The 21410-nt window shown below is 35.3% G+C and overlaps 1 protein-coding gene across 4 annotated transcripts in view; it reads left to right on the top strand.

The window, feature by feature from the left end:
* The window catches only part of LOC121319955 (forkhead box protein P2-like), a 136460-nt gene that overhangs the window by 76005 nt on the left and 39045 nt on the right, over nt 1-21410 (top strand). For 3 of the 4 annotated variants that reach the window (XM_041257959.1, XM_041257958.1, XM_041257960.1), the window contains exon 3: nt 18560-18649. The gene's annotated coding sequence lies outside the window, so the exon portion shown is untranslated. Of the gene's footprint in view, nt 1-18559; nt 18650-21410 lie in introns of those variants that run through there. The other variant, XM_041257961.1, reaches the window with a different exon arrangement.

Genomic DNA, 21410 nt, shown 5'->3' with positions numbered 1-21410 from the left:
AGTTCTGGAGCACTGCAGGTGAAAACATACCATAAATGGAAGAAATCTGGCTGCAGAAATAAGGTCTTGATTATAAAATGTTAAACACCCCATGTGGTAATCTTTAATTCTGCAGTAGTTTGGTGTGTTTTTCATCTGTGCGGACTACCCTCCCTGAATATGTGCCCCAAAGGAATGTGAAGGGACCTGATACCCTGTTTACAATCGACTTTGCTTTTGGCTAAATGCACGAAAAAGTCTTAATCATTTTAAATTCAGGAGTGGTAAAGTTTCTCTGTTTATCAGTTACAGCCAGGCCTTCGGCTTTTTCAGCCCTTTTTAGCTCACCTGAAAATCCTGTCATGTTTCTCTGCCTTTTCCCTTTAAACAAGACCCAAAGTTACATTTGGGTTAATACCCACTGGATTGTTAACGTGTACTGCAAGCCATCTCACAACCAGAGTAAGTTATTAGACTAAGTCACATGCATGTCTGTGCACTGAAACTACAAGTAGTAGTTGTGAAAGCCATCTACCAGTAATTATTTATTGTATGGATTTATATGTTCTCTTGTAGACTAAGGTATTTCTGCTTTCTAAAAGCCCATTTAAAATGCAAGTATTTGTTTGGGTCATTGTTCTAATTGTGAGCGATCCACATGTAATTGTAAATTGGTCTTAAACTCCTGCACAGGATCAATTCCAGCTTCACAACTCATTTCCTTTTATGTTCGTTTTAATGTGTTCCATTTCTGACTGAGTGTCCAGACTCCCCCTTGAACATAAATGGAATTTGAGCAAAACACAGTGCAGAATAAAACTACATTATAGCTAGTTTAATTGATACATATATTTCATGCATTAACCCTAATATGGTATTTTGACTTGTAATAACCAGTACAGAAGGTATGCTTTCATACAATATCTGATTGGTAAAGACAATGGGATGTACAAGTGTGCTTGTAGAGTAATGTGTTAATGTTAAATTAGCAACAACAACTTGGGCATGCTTTTTATGTAAGTGGTGACCAGATCTAATTGTAGCAGTCCATAAAGCTGACTCTTAATCTCATCATTGTTCTATGACTACGGTTTAAAAACCACTTGTAGCTTGAAAGTGCTAAAGCTGCTCAGTAGCGGTGTCCATATACACAATGCCATTTCTGTTTCCAATGAACAGTTATATGCTCTATGTTAAAGAACCTCTTCTTGCTGTTGGTTGCCTATTAACCAAACCACTATTTATAACAACAAAAAGAGAAAGTCAAGGCTGTACTTGAATCACACTGGTTCTTGGATATCCATTTAGTACACTGGCTTTTCATTTTTATAAAGTTCTTTGTATGTATATGCTGGTGGTCTTAAGCTGACAACTAAGAGGCAGGCTCAGCTAGGAGGCAGCTTTGGAGTGTTATGCATTTAACAAGCATGTCTAATATTTCAGTTGCTCTGTGGTTTAAAGATGAATGGGAACAGATCAGGAACTAAAATGCCTTGCCTAAGGTTACAGTGTGTGTTGTTGTGTTTTTTTTTTTTGTTTTTTTTGTGTAACAAATATTGAAATAAGGTGAATCTGGTTACAGAGGCAACTGGTGAAAAAAGCATTTTAGTGTCCTTTGGTAATGTTTTTATTAATCTCAGAAAATGACAGGAGTCAGAAAGTGGCTCTAAGATGCACATTAAAAAAAATATATGGTCAGAAGGTCATATCGCTGTAATGTTTTAGGCAGTAGCCTTGTCTCTTGTGGAATTTGCCTTGTTTTGAAGTGCTTCCAAAACTAGACTTTTGCTTTAACTTGTATCAATCACAGTGTGCTTGGGAATAAGGACACAGTCTAGGAAGCAATGAGAATTCTATACATTAGCATTTGAGACTGATTAGTTACTAAACCCTTTTAAAAAGGGGTTATTTGCTGTTTTATTTATTTTTCTGAAATTTTTATATATATATATATATATATTATATATATATATATATATAGCCCATATGCATATAGGGTATATAGGGTAATGCATTAATGTAGTAAATTGTCTCTCTTGCATATTTTTTAATGTAAAACTGAATTTCATAATTTTTGTTCTGTATTTTTTGTTTCATTTTATTTATTATTTTAGCCAGGCACCAGCCCATGAGACATCAAAAGTTATTCAGTTCAGTGAACAGTGTTTGATTTTAAAATATAACATTATTTTTCCCAAATCCATTCCTTCATCCATTCCTTCACATTCCTTCAACCTGATATGTCGCACAGGTACATTATATTGAATAGTTATTAAAACCTATGCCTTCTGACAGTGTGTGTTTGGAAGGGAAAGCATACTGTACCTCGTATATTCCTGCTTGCTTGTCACTGAGTGCGAGTCATTGGTTGCGTCGACATGGAATGGCCCAACAACTATTTGTCAAACAATTTTCATATCCATACAGTATGAAACAGATTATGCTCTCCATCAGTAGAACTATCAGCTCATTTTTCATACAAAAAATCCTAAACTAGTATATAAACTAGCAATTTTAATGTTCTCTTGGGGCTCAGTTGTTTCACTGCCACCTCCTTTAGTGATAGCTCTCTGCTAGCCAGAAAGGAATGAATTGATTATAAAGGATATATAGTTTGCTGAGGCTCATCATTCCTTGTGCAGTTTTCATGTAACATTTGACTGCTGGTCAAAATGGCAGCAGGGGACCCATATTTCAAGACAAGCTAATGGCGGTAGTGTATGTTTGCTGTAATTTTGTGAGCATTTGACTCTTCTGACAGGGGTAATTACTTTATGAGACAGATTGAAAGTCAAGACACTTGACTTCTGTTTTTTAACACTGTTATGTTGTCACAATTTTTTCTCCATGTCTCAGGTTTGTGTTCAGTCTTCAGATAACAGAATGGTACAAGATCACGATAATGTTTTTTTTTTTTGTTTGTTTTTTTTTGGGGGGGGACACCACAACTGAGGATAAAACACACATAATACCTGCATTTAAAGTGTGTGTGTGTGTGTGTGTAAACTATATATACTCCAAATCAACATCACATTTTTTTTTTTTTTGTATTTTTTTTTTTTTTTTTTTGAAAATGAAAAAAAAAAAAACACATCTGGTAGTTAACAGCTCATAATTACTATGCTGTTTGATTTGGGTGTCTGTAAGGAGTCTCAAGTTGTCCTTATTAGTTTCAGAATTCTAGTTCCTTTCGAGAATGTCTGGCCAAGTCTCTCCTAGACCAGCAGGAAGCTGACTTAGTTCAAGCTGTCCACAACCCACCCATGGGATATCAAGTGAGCACTAGCAGCTAGGCATACACACCCAAGGAGTGCTAGACCTTAGTTACAGAGAACACAAAGCATTGATCTTCTCATGAGAATCTCTGTATAACACATGTGGCGGTCTGTAGTGTACTCCTTTTTTTTTTTTTTTTTTTTTTTTTTTTTAAGAATCCATATTTGATTTGTTAATTTTAAAATAGGTGGTGTCTTTTTTTTTTTCAAAATAATCTAGTGAATTTAATCGAAATATAATCCCTGTTTTAGTTTATGTGTTAATTCATAAATATTTACATTACAGTAAATCTGTCACCATGGAATACATGTGGATCATAACATTGCAGTGGCGTTCCTTACGTGGTTTGCCATTTTGTACAATAATTGTATACATGGCAAAAACAATAGCAGTAACTTAACTGGTTCTCAGCCCAGTTTTGTGCTGTGTTTTGTGACTATATCCCATTAAGTCAGCAGACCAATACACTGTATATCAATGTTGTCTATTTTAAGCTGAGAAAAGGCATCGTAGTGATGTTTGATAGAAATAAAAAATAAAAGCATTTAAAAGTAGTAAAGCCTGCTGCTTTAAAATACAGAAAAAAAGACAGCTGCCCGTTAGCAAGAGCTTTACAAAACCTGATAAATAAGCAGGTTTTTTTTACTCTAAATACACCAGAGGGTTTTTGAAGACAAGATGTCACTTAACTTGGTTGAGCCTTTGGTTTTGGTTCATTCAGTGATGGGAATGAACATATATTCTTGTTCTGTTTCCATGTCTGTCATTTCTTATTGTCTACCCTTATATCTTTAAACATTAGGGCCCAAGAAAGAAAGAACACCAGCTGGGCATATCAAGCACTTAAACCTGTCTGATGCACCTTTTGAGAAAGGACTAGTAAGCTGTGTACTGTGTTTGTACGTTTTCCTGTGATACTGCATTTTATTTTCAAATTGTTTTGGAATGCAGATTGAATGTTTTTTTTTTTTTTTTTTTTTTTCACTGTTCCTTCATGTGGTTTGTATTAAGATGTTTTGAGAATCGGCGGAAACCAGACTGAATTCCAAAACGGGAAAGGTTCCAACAGCATGAAATATCAGCATGTGTTATGGGGGAAGAGAGTGATTGGTGGACTTCACTTTTTGATGTTGGATTAAAAAGGGGGCAGTTACAGAAAGCATCTTCTCAATCTAATGAGCGTGCAACAATCTGCATTGTAAACTCCTGACAAGTCTACTGCTAGTTTTGTAGTAAAATAAATCTGTTTACAAAAATGTAAAAGAAAACTCTTGACAATCATAGTCAAAATACAGTACAGTGCCTTTAAAATTACTTGTTTTAATACTTGGTTCTAAATTTACTAGTTTTGTTTGCAGATCTTTTTTTTCTGTATTTATATGTGTATCTAATATCTTTCTATTGCAGATTTGTATCTGAGTAAAAGATTAAAGTTAGCGAGAAGTAATGGCTGTCTGTGTCTAAATTGCTTGAGACTGATCATGCTTTTGAAACATTTATCAAAGCCTTACCCTTTCACAAAATAAAATGCAAAATACAGCTTCTCAGAAGAACCAGCTAAGTGAGCACAACGATACATTTTCTTGTTAGGAGAAATTACATCCACTAACTTGAGCTACTTCAGCATGAAATTGAAAAAGAAGCATTGCTCATGAATTTACATTCTTGATTCAATGAGATGTAGATTAGTCCCTGGATCAAAAAACAAAATGTTGCAAAATATTGCTATTATATTCACTTTATTCAAGCTAAAATATTATTAATAAATGTAATTGGATTATGCTGAAATGCTTTTTGTTTGTGAAAATGCATCGCAGTCAATCATCCTTAACAATTATTTAATATATTTAGCCATTTCCAGATGCATTTACTCATTCCTGAACATCTTTATCATTGGGGCTCTGCATCTTTCATTTCTCACCTAAGCCATGCACAGCGTTCCCTAATCAAATTCACTGGGCTACTGTTGCGGTTCACTAGCCTCAGGAGCTGGTTTCTGCTTTAAATAAATTGCTGAAAAAATGTTGATTGATAGATGCTGCTTGTCAGAAGAGAAGATAACTGTATCTTCTATAGCTTACTAAAAGGTCATGCACACAGCATAATTGGAATATTCACAGACAACTTAGAGATAAAGTGTATCGTGGAAAGGTATGCAACCTCATAAGCAGTGAAACATGGACTAAGATGCATTGTCCCTACAGTTAGAAATGTAGAATCTATTAACTTCCTCTGATCTTTGGTAGAACTGAGCATTTTGCAAAAAAAGATCATGCACCCCGTGCACTTGATTTACACATACAAAACAGTGTGTCAAAAACAAGACCTCAGAATCAAGGGCATCGATGCACATTTTGTTTACCTACACATTGAATTTTTTTTGTCATCAGTATCTCTGTGTACAAACAATACAGTCCAGTTTTATTTTTATTACATTTTTTTTTTTAGCTTCCAAACCAATAATGCTGGAAGCTTCAAAGTTCTGCAGATAACTTGGTTATGGTTCTTTCAAAGCTATGTATTTATGGTAATATATATATATATATATATATATATATATATATATATATATATATATATATATATATATATATATATATATATATATATATATATATATTATACACATAAAACACACACATAGTGGACAAGAAAATGGAACCACCTGGGTAAAGGAGGGACACCAAGTATATTGAAAGCAAGAGCTTCCACACAGGTGTGGCTCATGCGTTAATTAAGCAAATAACATCCCAGCATATTTAGGGTCATGTATAAAAATGCTGGACAGGCCTGGTTGCCTGTAATGGCTAGCATTCAGTGACTTTGAAAGAGGGGTGATTGTTGGGGCGCATTTGGCAGGAGCTTCAGTGACCAAGACAGCTGAACTTGCTGATGTTTCACAAGCAACGGTATCTAAGGTGATGTCGGCATGGAACTCCAAGGGAAAGACATCATCAGCAAAGAGCAACAGTGGGCGGAAGCGCATACTCCAGGATCATGATATCCGTGCATTAATTCGAAGTGCAAGGCAAAACAGAAAAGCAACTGCAGATCAATTGACAGAATATTTCAACCTGGGGCGCGAGCAGCCAGTTTCATCAAAAACGGTCCACTGAGAACTCCATAGAGTGGGAAACAAACCGCTCATCACACCTGGCATTTCACGTTTGCGAGTCCAGTGGTTCAAAGATCACAGGCAGTGGACTACCGAGCAGTAGAGAAATGTGATATAGTCAGATGAATCATCCTTCACCATGTTCTTGACAAATGGACGAGTGCACGTGTGGCGCCAACCTAAAGAACTCTACAGTACTGAGTGTTTGGTTCCAACAGTGAAGGGTTCTGGTAGTTCCGTAATGTTATTTCCTGGCATGGTTTGGGTGCAGCCATTCCCCTTAGAAGGCAAGGTTAATGGTACTGAGTGATCATCTTCAGCCCATGTTGTAACATTTCTTTCCTGCCGGGGTGTCTTCCAGGATGACAGTGCCCTCATCCACAGAGCGTGTGTGGTCGCCCAATGGTTTGATGAGCATGACACTGATGTTATCCATATGTCATGGCCTTCTCAGTCACCAGATCTGAACCCAATCAAGTATTTATGGGATATTCTGGAACGACAAATTAGAATCAGGTGTTTTAAATAATTAGGTAGATATTCAGGGGTGAGTTTGGGAGGCCCCATTATGTATAAAGATACTATATAAGAAACTTCGTGAGTTTGGTCTTCACTATACAGGTGTGTGGAAACACATAATGCCACGATCAGAAAAAATCTCTGAGGACCTCAGAAAAACAGTTATTGATGCTCATCAGTCTAGAAAGCATTACAAAACCATGTCTAATGATTTGGGCCTCCACCAATCCACTGTTAATCTACAAATGGAGAAAGTTCAAGTCCACAGTCACTCTATCTAGGAGCGGTCATCCTACCAAAATCTCTCCAAGAACAAACCGGAAAATCATCAAGGAAGTCACAAAGAACTCCAGAGTAACATCCAGGGATCTGCAGGCCACTCTCACCTTGGCTAATGTGAGTGTTCATGACTCAACTATCAGAAAAATACTGAACAAGAATGGTGTTCATGGAAGGATAGCCAGGAGGAAACCACTGCTCTCTAAAAAGAACATAGCTGCCCGTCTGAAGTTTGTCAAAGAACACACAGATGATCCACAAGACTTCTGGAACAATGTTCTCTGGACAGAAGAGTCAAAGGTAGAACTTTTTGGCCTCAATGAGAAATGTTATGTTTGGCGAAAACCAAATACCGCGTTCAAACATAAGAACCTCATCCCAACCGTCAAGCATGGTGGTGGGAGTGTGATGGTTTGGGGCTGCTTTGCTACCTCAGGACCTGGACGGCTTGCCATCATTGATACAACCGTGAACTTTGCATTGTATCAGAAGATTCTACAGTTACAGGAAATGCTTAGTTGAAGTCATTTCTGCTCAAGGAGGTGCCACCAGTTACTTTTTCACACATGGATTTTGAATGTTGAATCATTGTGGATAAATAAATGTTGAAAACTATCATGTTCTTGTGTCATTTGTTTAATCAGGTTATCTTTATCTATTATTAGGAACTCGATTAAGATCTAATAATATTTTAGGTTTGAAATATGTGAAAATCATAAGGGGTTCACAAACGTATATATATATAGGATGTGTGTATGTGTCTGGATTACTGTTGGGGAACAAAAAATAGAAGCCCCTGCTGTAACGCTGTCAATAAGGAGCAGGGTCAGTATGGGCTGCCAGGACATTTTCCAGAATAGCTCATATAGTCTTAACCCATTGCATCTAAAGTTGACTTGCAACAGGGATATACAACTTGTATATATTACATAACTGATGTCAGGGATTCGGTTTACATAGCAAGACCGGCCATAATACAGTAATACAGAAAGTATTGGGATACTGTTATGGTAAATGTATATATGCTACATGGCTACGATGCATAACGTTTACTTTTGTAAAAACTGGTGGTAACCCTCTGGAACTGAGATTCTACTAAATAAATATATATATATATATATATATATATATATATATATATATATATATATATATATATATATATATATATATATATATATATATATATAACAATGCCGTGCCGTAAAGCAGCTTTGGGAATGTAGGTAATCTAAATTCTAAACCAAAACACCATGAGTGAGCCATAAAGAGGCAGACAAATACAACTGACCTACAGCTGGGGCATCATAGTGGTGTACAGCTGAAATATGCACCTAAAGGCTAATTAACTTTTAGTTACATTCTGGAGGCACAGAAGGGCAATGTTAGGGTCAACATCCTCATCTCAAACAGGTGCTTCCAGTATTTTAAATCTAAGGGAGTAGGAGACTTCTATGATCATGCATAAAGAGTAAAACAACACTATGGTTAATAGGCAGGATATTGGATTACATGATTGGGCTTTGATGTTATCAGATGAGAACAGTTGTGAAGCATCACGTGTTAATGGTTACCATTAATTAATGGCATAAATAAGTTTTGTTTTATGCAATAGGCTGCATACTATACAGATTATACTTAAACATTGAACACAGCTGAAATGTATTTATTTATTGCAAGCATATTCAAAGTTTTATTTTATTTTATGTATTTTTTTATTTATAATGTGGACTGTAGTACCATATTATCAAGCTATTGGTTGTTTTGTTTCTTAGCCGTAGACAAGTAACCAGACAGGGAGTACACATTCCAGTAATTTAAGATAAGAAATTAACCCTATTTCTATTTCCTAAGCTTCTCAGAACAAAAAAAACCTGAATTTAAATATCAACTACACCATTTTTTTTAGTTTTGCTGAATTTTCACTCTTCATAATCCACTGCACCCCTTACCAGTTATATTACCAAATCAGAACAGTATAATGAAATACAGCATACAGCAATACATGTTGCAGATAAATGAATGTAGATGATGAATATTGAAAAATGTACTGTACTGAGAAGGTAAGTTCCAAGGATATCTAATTTTATTTATTTTTTTCTTTTATGATGAATGAATGTGGATGTGTGCTTAAATACATGCATGTCAAGAAATACACAAATAATAATAATATAATATACAGTGTGTGTGTGTGTGTGTGTGTGTGTGTGTGTGTGTGTGTGTATATATATATATATATATATATATATATATATATATATATATATATATATATATATATATATATATATAATGTGTGTAATTGTTTAAACATTCTCACTTTGTGGTGTATACAAATGTAAACTGATTTAGGTGAACTGCAATGGTCTGGGACGAATAGGTATTTTATTCCCTTAAACAGCTGTAAAACTATCCCTCCTGGTGTATAACAAAGATTCTGTTGTATTGTAAAAATATTCATAACTTTTTTTTTAGGAGGCTGAAAGTGTATACGTTTGCATTTGTACTGATAACACAGCACCCTGCTCTGTTTGACTTGTTTACATTGGCACCAGTTCTTTTTGCTCGTACTGACAGGCATGCAGAGATCTGGTATTTGAACTGAAATTTACACACTTTTAGTGATGAACTTTTTCTTTTTGTTGTTGAAAAAGTGCAAAGTTACACAATACAGACGGTTTTCATCTTTTCTCATAAATGCACAGATTCCTGGCTATAAATGACTGAATTCATCACCAATTCATCAGGGAGGCTGAGCTATGCAGTTCTGTTTACAGTGGCAGAAAGTTAATATAAATTTTCATCAGAAGGGGAAGTTTACACATATGATTCTATTTGTCCTTCATTATTAGCACCTGAGTCTAGGCTGGAAAGCATAATTGTCTACAGGCACAGGCCAAATAGATGCAAGGGAAAGGCAAATAAGCACACCAAAAATAATTTTATGGTTGTCTGTTACAATTCTCTCCCTGGGATTCTTAATCTAGAAAATCAATAAACAATGTGAGTGAAACTCTTTTCCAGTGCTCAGTCGTGGCACCAGTTGAAGTAGTAGCACACAGAAGACCATTGTTCCTCCTGGTTAGTTTATATTTTCTTGCTGTGAACTTGACTGGGTGAGTTTCTCGACAGGACATTCCTACAATGCAAATGCTGTTGATTTATTGAGTTCTAATAAAATGTTCTCTCATTTTTGGAGGACCCCCACCCCTTTAACTGTGGATGTGTATTCTGTTGTCAAAATAAGTTCCCATTACTTAACCAATACTTATGAAAACTAGTGCACACAAGGGTCTTGTAAATATGCAACCTGAAAAGTCTATAGGAAAACCAGTGGTTTATTATAAATGTTTGGAGAAGAGAAGATGAAACTTCAAGACCGTTATCATATTCATCGTGTAGAGTGTAACAGACAGACACACAGGATCAGTGAATAAGGGTTCACATTTTGAATAGTTTAAGTGGAGGTGTTGTCCTGCTTTAAAGTAACATTTACTTTTTTTTTTTTTAAACAGACTTGAATACCTGTACTTGTTTTACAAAACTGTTAATTAAAATAGAAATGTTGATAAGCTCTTCTGCAGTGTTCAAACTTGAAAATACATACATGCTTTTGCATTTCATAATCTGGTATACAAGAACAATACTGCATTGGTCACCTTAAATAATTGTCCCTCACAGACAAGCTTATAACCGACTGATTGATTAATCTGGGAATATTTTAACACAAACAGGAACAGGAGTTCCAAAATACACCCAGTTATGGTCCTTGGGTATATCACTGCATGGGTAAGTGTCAGCAGACTAGTTAGTCAGCCCAGATGGTGTATTGTCAGCATTACCTCTGTGTATGTCAACACATGGTAATATGGCCTTATGTGGCCAGTTGGCGGGTTGTAGAGATTGCATTCTGGCACATTGGTCATTACAGATAGTGGTCTAGCCTTTAGTGATCAGGAACAGTACTGAGTACCACTTCATACTATATTGTCAGCTTGTCCCCTGACTAAGTCACTGCATGAGATTGTGTTATTTTGTGAACAGTAAGTTCCATTGTTTCTACAGTGTTTGTCCCAGTGAGAAACTCAATATTGAGTGTAGACGTGTGTCAAGAACTGTACAGTGTCTCTGGCTTAATCAGTGAAGAAAATAATCAGTTGAAAAAGGTACTGACCCCTACAGAAATTAAAGTGATAGAATCTAAGCAAAGGCTTTTTGCATTGAACTTCAATAGATAATAAACAAATAAATAAATATTGTAACGCTTCCAAGGTTTTAACTGCAAGCTAATTACAAGGCTTTTGAAATCTGATATGACATTCAGCACTATCACACTCATTTGCTTTCGGGACGGCCATTCTTGATAGTGGCATGGATATTTAATTGTAATTTATTACCCTCCACAAGTTCTGTATTATATAAAAAATAGGAGCATTATCATAGTTTGACTATGCCATTTAAAAAAAAAAAACACTACAGTTGAACATGTAGAACATTTTAACTGTTTAATTACCAGTCATACGATACATTTTGAATTTTGGTGTCACTATAATTGTAGTGGCTTTTAAAAAGAGCCAAATAAGAAAAACACTGTTATTATTTAGTGTATAACACTGCATAAAATGTCAAAGCAGCAGCTGTCATTTAGCTTATTATTTAACCAATGTTATAAGGATAGTGTCATAATAATTAACATATATTCCTAGGGTAAGTAACTTTAGAGAAAGACTACGCCAAAATAACTAGTGGATAGGCTTAAGGTAAATGGCATTTTTGATTAGTAAAATGGTCTGTTTTGAATCAAGTTACCTTTCCTTTAATGCCAGAGAGGTCTGCTGTTTTAAATTGTTATCTTTTCTGGAAGGCAGTAATCAAGACTTCTCATAGTTGCTCCTGCAGAGTTGAAAGAGTTAATGCAATTCAATATTTTAGCAACATGGATTATTATCTGATCACACGTGTACCTACAAATGTATTCAGTGCCCTTTGGTTTAATTGCCATTTAGTGTTTTTTTACTTCATTGCTGTTAGTAGCTAGTGTTACCGCGTGTTTAATACTTGCATGATAAAAAATAAAAAAAATGTACATGTTCTGGTACCATTATTATAAAGAATTAATTATTTTGTATCAGTTATGTAAACGATAATGTTTGTATATTTGTGAAAATATCTTGGTGTGAAGTATCAGTGTGGGGTTTGCTGGCTGAATGTAATCAGCTTGTTTGTTTGTACAGCTTAAACTGTTTATGCCGTGTTTTTGTAGCATATGACTCGCATCGCTTGATGATAAAGTGTTGTTTTTTGTTTTCCCTGCCGCTGAGATAAGCTTGAGTCTGACATGTCTGGCCTGTCAACTGTGTTGGAAGTGTTCCAGCTGACAAGTTCTTGTTTAACAGCAGTGTATGCAAGATATTGTGGCAGGCTGGGACGCCGGGTGTATGGTACTGTAATCTCACTACACTAGATGTGTATGGATATGACTTGTTTAGTTTTCACACTTCCTATTAATGACATTATCTAAATCTCATTCACAAGTACACTGTCTTAATCTCCTCTGGAAAATGCATTTATCACATGACATTCTATTGGAATGTATTTCCGAGGGGTTCATGCTAAACCAAGTGTCTCTAAAAATGTAGGGTTTTTTTTTTTTTTTCACCAATGAAACACAACATAATATAATTTTAATTTAATAAGACAATATTAGTTTATAGATAATGGGTTTAATGCAGTTGACCTACCCATGATAACATCTAATTTTTAATTTTCATTTTACTTTGTCGTGAACAGGTATTGAGCCCATAACTAAGCAAAAACAGCCCTACATGTTTTAATGTACTTTCATATAAGTACGAACAAAAGCGGGGAACTTACATATCGAATGTGAACGTACTTGCCGTAGCATATAACAAAAACTTTGACAATCTTATATATATATATATATATATATATATATATATATATATATATATATATATCATATATATATTATATATTATATCAAACAAAAACTGGAGTGTATCAAACAAAAACTGTAGCCTGTTCCTTTATTTTTTTTTTATTTTATTCAGTGCTCTGTGCACTGCTATTAACGTTACTGGGGAGTGCCTGTGTAAACATTCTCGTTTCTCCCCATTTCACATAATAGTTGCTTGTATCATATTTCTCCTGACCTCGCTTTCTGAAACCAATTACTGCAGATCCATTTGGGCTGAATCTATTTTTATAAGAAGCCTGATCTGCAGTGTTTTTCTCTGCAATGAATATCAACATCAAACATGCTTCTGAGTGCCTTGTTATTTATGTTACACAGAGAGATTTTGTAGCCTTCAGCTCTCAAGAATGTGTCATACTGTGCTGTTTATACATTGAAGATATTAATGGCATAGAAGTCATTTTTTGTTTGAATGCTCAGAACACAACAGGTTTAAGGTTAAACAACCATATTCTTCAATGCTTGGCATAAATGTAATCTAATTTTAAGTAACGTTTATTTACTTTTCCTGTAGGGATGGGGGAAAAAAAAAGCTCAACACTGTTTTGTGTACAGGATTTGAACCAAAGTTCAAATGCTTATATGACTTTAAAGACAAGCTTGGTGTAACAGGGCGGGGGCCAGGCTTGAAGCGGCGACCCCGAGAGTTAATATTCTGTTCTGATTAGTTGTGGGTTGGACAACTAAGTGAGAATTCAGTTAAGAAAGTGCTAACTAAAGGCCGCTACACACCAGACATGATGCGACAAAATTAATAGAACCTATACTTAGGGTTGTGCCAATATTCAATATTATTCTATATCAAGATATTGGAAAATGTGGACTTTTTTTATATATATCGTCAGCATCGTCACTAGTCCTAAAATAAACATAGTTAATAAAATAAGACAAGTTATAAAACATCCTTCATTCATACCATGCCATGTTAAAACATTGTAGCGCCCCAGAGAACTTTGTGGAGGTTTAGAATAAGGCCGCTGTTACTTTGTGCCTGGATGTTGTTTTTCCTGCTGCTGCTGTCAGCTGAATGCATGTTTGTGTGTCTGACATTGGGGCAGGGCATGTCTTAGACTGGAAACGTAATCCACATTCTGTATGTTCGTTTGGATGTAACAAGCAGCAGAGGGAGTAAGAAAAAGCTTGAATGTTGGTGGTTGCAGCCAGCATGATGTTACGCTTTGCTATTATTTTCTTTCTTTATTTTTATTAACAATGCAATTTTACGAACGAGGCAGTATTGAGAACAACATACAATACATATTTATGTTATCACCACGGTATGAAAATTATAATATATCGGCACAACCTTACCTATACTTTTTATAAATATATTTCACACCCCAGACGACATGGGGGTAACACCAGGGCGACACTGGAGCAATGTGAGGTAAATACGATTGAATCCTGTTTGCTGTTTCTTCGTGCGACAACTTGGGAATTGAGCAATCGGAGAACAGCGTCAATGCACGGTGTCCACCAGGGTGAAGCAGTGTCCAAAATGACAGAGGAAAAAATAGTGCTTGCCGTGGAAAAATACCCAGAGCTTTATGAGAAAGGACATCGCAGTTATAAAGATACAGAGATGAAAGCTAATATATGAGAGTCCATTTCAAAGGAACGGGATGTGTCTGGAATGTAGGATTTATTGCCACGTTCGTTGAAATACTGTCACAGAAGACGCTTATGATTTCCACGTCATGTTGACGAATATTTGCCAGTTTTGATTGTCTTGTCAATAGCAGTTTTACTAGTTTTATGTTTGTGTTGTAGTGATTTTGAGCTCTTAAAATACACCCTTTTAAAACAGTGTATATACATAGACTTATGGGATCTGGCAGTTTTCCACAGTGTCACATCGCGTCTGTGTCGCTTCAGGTGGGTGGTCATGTCTCTCCGAAAGCATCTTGTCGCCTGATGAAAAATCGCATTGTGTCTGGTAGTGGCCTTAATGCTTTAAAATCAATGTCCTTATCTCTTGTTAGCTTTATTACAGCTCCCCCTTTTATTGTGCTTAACATATTTTGGCCCTCTACTTGTTTTTTGTGGAATTTCAAATATATAAAACAACTATAAATAAACTCCTGCACCCTAGAAACTTCTCTGTATTTCACATGGTCTGATTGTATGTACACTGTACCATTAGTGAGACTGAACAACTGTACAACATATTAATTATTAGGTATCATGAAGCAGCTCAGCAACTACTTAAATTTGGGATATTCTGGTATTTTAAATACAAGTTTAGGGGAAAAAAACAAGCAAAAACATAAGAAAATAAGGCTAGTTATGTTTGTAGTGCTAATTTGAGTGATTATCACTCATTTTATAGCAAATGAATTGTAAATTGAAACATATATATTTAAACATTATTCTGGTGCTGGAACCATATGGATATAACAATGTTTTTTTTTTTTTTTTTTTTTTTTTTTTTTTTTTCACTAGCAGTAGGATTGCTTGATTAAGCAAGTGCTTCCTAAATGTAACCCAAATGTGCTGTTTTGGAACTCAGCAGACTGTAGCTACTTAAAGAGAACAATCCTCGAGCAGCGGGTCATTTAAAACAGATCTCAGAGTAAATGTCAACAGCAAAATGTGTATACATCTGTGCTTTGATCGCAAAGAGAAGGGGAGGAATCAGCTGGTCCCAGTAACGCACATCACTACGAATAAATCTGCGCAACATGTTCTTAAGGGTCTTATTAAGGCGTTCCACCAAACCGTCGGTCTGAGGATGAAACACCAAGGTCCTAATGGTCTTAATTCCCAAAAGCTTACATGTTCCGCGGATTAGTCGGGACATAAAATTGGTGCCTTGATCGGTTAGTATCTCTTTGGGAATCCCCACCAGGGAGAAAACCTTCACTAGCTCATTGGCAACAGACTTAGCGGACTTAGATGCATTTGAGTGGAACTTGCAGCAGATCGCAAATGCTTCCTCAAAATATAACAATCGTTCATTGAAGTGTACATTTTTTATGTTAATAAAATGTTGCTTCGATACCGTAGGCTTTTGACAAGAGTCCATGTCTATAGAAGGACTTCCAAATAATGTGCGTAAGAATTGAAGTATCTTGTAAGAATACAGGCACATACAGTAGTTTTCAAAGGCCTGTAGTACATGTGCTTGTAACACACAAAGAAAAAAAAAATCCCCATTTAATGTATGTATCATTCAGTACTGTATGCTCCACTTGTCAAAATGTACTTGTCTGCATAACATTTTTGATATGCTCCTTTATTCCATTCCACATTTTAAGTCTATATACTTTGAACCTGCTTCATATCCTGTTTTTGTACCATCCACTGTCACAGGAATAACAAAACCCGTGTGCTGAAGCGACTGAGGGGGATATCTGGCTATTGGCAAGTACACAGATTGATATAATAATATATCACAATTTTATTGTTTCCAGATTCTGAACCTAGTTTGTTTTTTTTAAGGTGAGCTGTAATGTTAATCCTAATAAATTCAAGATATTCTACCTTCTGAACAGTTATTTTAGGTGTTAAAAGTAAAGACAATGCTTATTGTGCAAGTTTTGCTGAACTGTTAATATGGCTGGATAAGCATTCAAGTTCATTTAGCAAAAAAAAAAAAAAATTCTTGTTTCTAAAGCACTAGTCCAAGTTTATTTGCATTTTTCTTTCTAAAACCAAAAACAGATTAAATAAACTGAAAAAAATGTATAATCTGCTAGGACGACACCTTGAACAGGCTTAAGTGCTCACTAGTCTTGTTTTGATATTATTCATATAGTGTTACACAGAGCAAGCTGTAAACAATATAAAAAAATAATAATAATTGGAAAGGCTTGTACTCGTGAAAAACACTGCACTGTGGTTTTAAAAACCTGTGAACCGAGTATCGCTTTTCCCTAATGTTCTTCAAGTCTTTATCTGTTTGTCCTTTTTGAAGTTTCAACTGACTGATTACTGAAGAAAGAATGGAAGTGCAAGGAAGGCGCTGTTTTTGCAATGTCTCCAAATGTTAAGGGTATGCTCAGTAAACTGGTACCAGATCCTTTTCTGGGGAGACAAATCAATGTTGTTAAGACACAGTGCCACTGCATTCAGTTTGTTTACTTTGGTTTTCAGTGTCTGCCTGCCTACTCTGAAAACTTGCTTGGAGCCAGACTATAGCAGCCCTCTCTCTGTCTTTTCATAATTGATCAGGGGATGACTGCCTTCCCTGAGGGTTAAGACGTGGCAACTTTTTTTTCTGTTTGCTCAGCATCTCAATGCAGTAGTTCAAACATTGTTCACACCAGCTGGCAGTGTAATGCCATATGCACATCTTGTCAAATCAACTGTTGTCATGGATACTAGTCCCAGAAAAACCAACCCCTTTATTTCAACAAAAAAAGTGCCTTTCTCAATCAGATGTCTTTTTTTTCTTTTCTTCAAGAAATTGTATAATATATGTCACCTTGTTTACTGCTTGCCACAGCTAAACATTGCACAGTAACTATAGCTGACAGCGAAGTCATTTTCTTTATAACCACTTGAAAAAGTTGGTCCTATGTTAATAGTGTGTTGTTTATTGATTGTATCTAAAAATCATATTAAATCTTCTTATCTTCGGGGGGGAAACAATATGATTGATTTAACTGTTATTTCATATGACTACATATTTATGAAAGTTCTACATTAACAAGCAAATGCACAGTTTCAATGGAAGCCTCTACAAATTACACTTTTTAAAAATTGCAATGCTAGTGGTTTTTGATGGTTTTAAATGTTAGTACATTTTCAAAGTGAGGTAAACCAAATAATGCAATACTGTCCTACTTTTTTGGTATGTATGTATACAGTAGTACATAAATCTACCAATGTAAATAAAAATGGGATGAGAACAAGAGTTTAAATCAAGTGTTTTGATCAGTATAGGATATAAAAAAAAGGTGATGATAAGCTTAATGATGTTTTACTTAACAATCCAGAAAATAATCAGTATCATATTTCTGGTCAGGAATGTAATCAAGCTTAGAAAGTAGACTTATGTCAGAATAAGGGTTTAACTGCTTGCATTGAAAGTAAAGCACTTCAGCTCTGTGGTGTAAAATCCTAGTTAATTCACTTCTTAGACAATCTGATATTGATTTGTCAAATTTAATTACAGCTTCTGGTAACACTTAAAATCTTCTGCTTCTACTTCATATTGATATTATGAATATGCAAATTACCTGGTAGTTTGCACAGGAGTGGGCATTTCAGTTGAGCAGGTCGGGCAAACTAACTTTATTTATCATTCATTATAGCTATATCAGTTATTGAAAAAGTAACAAAATATTTTTATGAAGCCAGATTTTTTCTGTTGTTGTTAATCTAAACATTTTAGTTTGAAGTGAGCTTTTAAAAATAAAAAGTATTATATATTGTTCGTATTCTCTTTGCAGGCACTACAAGCAGCAAGGCAGTTACTTTTACAACAGCAAAGCAGTGGACTAAAATCTCCAAAGAGCAACGACAAACAGCGTCCACTGCAGGTGAGCTTGAATTTCATTTTTCTTCCATATTTTAGGTATTTTTCCAGCATGTTCTTCATGATCAGGAAGGCTTAATCTAGTGTTTGACTTGGCATTATGCTTCTAAACGTCCAGTGAGGTTGTGTCTGTATCACTAGGAGTAAGTTCGAAGAACAGTGTTTTTTAATATTCCTCTGAAGTTGAGGTGCACCATGTATGGAATGGACATAGGCACACTGCCAGCAATAGCATTGTTATATTGCTACAGGCTCACAACAATAATAACACCAGAATAAACAAACCACTGATTAAATGTAACATTGAGAGCATGTAGTTTTATATAAATACAGTTGTCTGCTTGTCATCAGGTTCATGTTGTGTTTGAGTTTAACTAGCAACTTGCACCTAGTAAAAATATATATATTAAAAGTGTATTGTTTTCTTAAAATGTTCACTGTATATGTATTAAAGATGTGCATCTACATGTGCCTGTTATATGAACAAAATCAAATCACACTTTTTGTGAACAAAAATGCATTAAAAATAACAAATAACAGAAATGATTTAACTATCGCTTCTTCCCTTAGAGCATATTGTGATCTTATACTGTCAAAAGGTGGTAGTGTATACATTTACACCTGTTATGAAACTCTTTTGAATCTTATATTTTAAAATTATGTAGTTGTTTACTCGTTAGTTGGATTGACCGAAAGTGCTAAAATACTGTAGCAAAGTTAATTTTTTGGGGGGTGGGGGGGGGTTATCGGTCAATGTTGGAAAAAGTTATCTGTGAATTTTTAAATTCCTCCTTAAACCGCTCCAGAACCATAAAGACATCAAAAAAGTGTAACTATTTCATCCGCTCAGTAGAAATTAAAATTCTGTGTTTTAAACGCAACACAGTTACGTGCAGCAGACAATGAAGCCATGAGGAGTTGTGATAAGAAACAGGGAGGTGCTAGATTATCATTACAAATCTAATTCAGATTTGGACTTTTCAGTACCTTTTTTATCTGATTTTGACTAGTACTATACCACTTGAAACACAGCTCAATGCACAATTCAGCATGTGAGTTCATTGCATAAGCTTTTATTTTTTAACCAATGGAGCGAAATTCCATTTTTTTTTTTCACTTTCAACTCTGAACTGAAAAATGTCAGGGAGTCTTCTTTACGTATATTTTCATTTAAGCTAATGTAATATGTAGTACGCACTCTCTGAAAAACCAGTCTTGTGTAAAAACAAATTATTGAAATATACCTGTTTTTAAACTAGTAGCTCTTGACCTCTGCTATTTCATGGGTGACACTTGAGAATAATATTGAGTGGTAGGCATATGAAATAATAGTATGGTGTTTGGAACAAAAAGACAAAGGGGTTGATAATATTTAATGCATCGCTTTATGGATGACCAATCAATTGATCAATGTGTAAACCTTCCCAAAAAACAGAAAAAAATCAAGGCCCCCAAAAAACCCAGCATGATTTGTTAGAGCTCACTTTAGCATGACAGATTTTCCTTTCTCTGCTGATGTATTGTTTAATTGATTCTTGTGGTTTAATTTGATAGCCAGGTACTTCTATCAGGTCATTTTCTTATCACATTTTATAGCAGGTCTGTTCTTGACCCTGTTAAACAGCAAAACACTATTTTCTGTCTTGAAGCAAAGTAAAGTTACATCCGCCAAGCAGTCCTTTTTTATTATGATGACAGGTTCTTCAATTTGTGGTGTTTTAAAAATATGTCAGCAATTCACATATTTTCAACTTTATTTTTAGTTTTAAATTGCAGTGTGAGTGTGTGCACTGTTCTCGGCTAATAAGTGTTATCAAAGAACAGTGGGTTACCTCATTAGTACCATATGCATTTAATTAAAGAAGAGAACATCGGAGTTAACCTCATAGTTAATATTTTCACAGAGTGCTTCAATGCCAACACCTTCAATTGGAGTCACACCCCTGTGTACCTAATTTATAAGCTGGTGCAAGATAAGGTTAGAGAGGGTACCACCATGCTGTGGACTAAATTATTTAAATCAGCATGTGTGTGATATTTTCTGACAAAAATGGTTTACTTTTTTGGTTTTAGTGCATAGATGTGAAATGATTATATTCATTTTAATGTATGTATGTATTTATTTCATGAGGCTAAATAAATGCAATACAAATATACTGGGAAAGTGGTCCAAGTTAGTGGTTTTTTTGTTTTGTTTTGTTTTGTTTTTTTCAAATAAACCCCAGCATGTTTGTGCAAATGCACAATGTAATATATGATGGAGCATAACTGCTAGAAATTTTACCAAGAAGAATTCAGTATTGAGAATCTGCAAGGTGGTGGCAGGGGAGGAGGTGACTAAACAAAAAAGAAACAATATGAATGGAGTTCACAGGGTTTTTATGGTGCTTGGATATGATGTGTTGATTAGTGAGCGGATTCTCCTTCCAGAAATACAACCAAGTTTTACATTCAGGATGGAGAACCAGCAATGTGGATGATTTAAATTGCAACTGAACAAACAAATTAATGATGATAATGAATTTGGCCTGAGACCTTGTCCATGGGTGCTGACAGTTATCTGTAATGTTGGCCGACCAGAGAAAACACGATGACATCATGTAGTCTAGTGCCACGGATAGGAAGTGGCTCACAGGGCCACCTCCCCCCAAAAGACAAGGCCGCCAAACCATGACTGAAAAAATGAAAATGATAAATGGTTACTACAACAACTGCAGTGACACATTGCAACCTACCCCCCAAAATAGGAAAAGGATGAATGAAAA

This window comes from Polyodon spathula, chromosome 8 (assembly GCF_017654505.1).
Source record: "Polyodon spathula isolate WHYD16114869_AA chromosome 8, ASM1765450v1, whole genome shotgun sequence".
In the NCBI taxonomy this organism is placed as follows: domain Eukaryota; kingdom Metazoa; phylum Chordata; class Actinopteri; order Acipenseriformes; family Polyodontidae; genus Polyodon; species Polyodon spathula.
The sequence above is the reverse complement of the archived record's forward strand: the minus strand, read 5'-3'. Positions and strand labels throughout refer to the sequence as shown.